This window comes from Rhineura floridana, chromosome 1, assembly GCF_030035675.1.
Source record: "Rhineura floridana isolate rRhiFlo1 chromosome 1, rRhiFlo1.hap2, whole genome shotgun sequence".
NCBI lineage: Eukaryota > Metazoa > Chordata > Lepidosauria > Squamata > Rhineuridae > Rhineura > Rhineura floridana.
The window spans coordinates 78574514-78576302 of record NC_084480.1 but is presented as its reverse complement, the minus strand read 5'-3'; the positions used below and the strand labels follow the sequence as shown (position 1 = coordinate 78576302).

The 1789-nt window shown below is 46.8% G+C and overlaps 1 non-coding gene across 1 annotated transcript; it reads left to right on the top strand.

The window, feature by feature from the left end:
• Positions 1–1086: 1086 nt before the first annotated feature.
• Positions 1087–1205, top strand: LOC133375911 (5S ribosomal RNA). The gene has a single exon (XR_009760335.1). It is a non-coding gene; the product is annotated as a 5S ribosomal RNA (ribosomal RNA).
• The last annotated feature ends 584 nt before the right edge of the window (positions 1206–1789 follow it).

Genomic DNA, 1789 nt, shown 5'->3' with positions numbered 1-1789 from the left:
GCTTCACTCTTCCCTTAACTCCTACTGTCATGTCTGGAAATGGCTGTGTTGCCCACCTAAGCCTGACAGATGGTGCTCGTCTGCCTCCCATGGGTTGTTACTAGTCTGAGATACAGATTGGAATTTCAAGGGAATAGATTTTTTTTCTTCTCCACGTCCTGCTGGGATGGAGTTACGGGTGAAGGAATCACTTCATCCCACCTTATTAAATCTGGGATTGTACACCGGAGCCAGACAGCGTTACTCCACCAAGTTCAGCTCTGGAGTTTGCACTTACTGGTCGTCTAGGAGATACCTGGCCAACAGCTGATGGTTTGCAAAACGAGTGGGAGAGCGGGGCAGGGAAAGTTCATCGATCTTACTCTCTCACCTTTGCCTCACTCTAGTCCATTAAATGGTGAATCCGAAATCAGAGTCCAAGGAAAACACTATTAACATATAGGAGAATCTTCTCTGCGTCTGGATTACTCCTCTTACTGATATCAGTACTCCAGCTGTAGATGTAACTTCAAGGTTTTCTAGGTGTCTTCTTTCAAACTTTGTTCTCCCTCCTCCGTTCTCGCCTTATACTCAGTGCTTTGAGATCCATCTGGAACAAGCCGGGAAATCTGGCAAGGGTAGCAGTCTGGAGAATCTGAAAGAGTCCAGCAAAACAAACCCACTAACAAACGCCGCTACTAGCTCAGTGCCATATTCCCTCCATTGTTAGGCTTAATTAAACATTCATACAGATATTGTGCATGGTTTCTAAATGACGTTGTTATATTGAGCTTAAGCCAGAGATTCTAATTAGCTAAGTTATCAAGGGGAAATTTATAATTCAGGCTCTGCTCCTTGCGTGTTAGGCTTTCCAAGAACCAAGATATATAGCACAGCCTCCACCCCAGCAGCTTGCGGCAATAAAAGATTAAAACCTTTAGAGTCCGTAGATGAAAAGTAAGACAAATGTTCCCAGTGCCTATATGCAGCAGTCGGTCCCATAAATCAGCCGCAGCATTGAGAAACAAGTTAAAACAGTTTAAAATTGAGAAAATCTAACAGACAAACCACGGAGCTCGAAGGAAAGCAGCCATCTCTGACTCTCCCGTCTATGGCCATATTAGCCTGAACACGCCCGATCTCGTCTGATCTCGGAAGGTAAGCAGGGTCAGGCCTGGTTAGTACTTGGATGGGAGTCCACCTGGGAATACCGGGTGCCGTAGGCTTAACACCTCTATAAAGCCCTGGGAGCAATCATCAGGAGATTTGGGGTGAGGTGTCAGTAGTATGCTGACAATACCCAGCTCTATTTCTTTGTAACATCTGAATTGGGAGAGGGTGTGCAAGCCCTAGACCACTTCATGGACTCTGTGGTAGGCTGGATGAGGGCCAATAAACTGAGTCTAAATCCAAGCAAGACGGAGACACTGTGGGTTGGTGGTTCCCGAGTTCAGACAATTGGTCAGTTGTCTGCTTTGGATGGGGTTGTACTCCCTCTGAAAGAGCAGGTCTATAGTCTGAGGATGCTCCTGGATCCATCTTTGCTAGAGGACCAGGTGATCTCAGAGGCTAGAAATGCTTCTTACCAGCTTTGGCTGGTAAGACAGCTGAGGCCGTTTCTGAACCTGGGTAACCTGACCACTATTGTCCATGCACTGGTAACCTAAAGGCTGGATTACTGTAATGTGCTCTATGTGGGGCTACTCTTGAGGTTGGTCCAGAAGCTGCAGCTGGTGGAAAATGCACTGGCAAGACTGCTCACTGGGGCAGGGTATCACCAACATCCACCCTACTGCTGAAAGAATTGCAC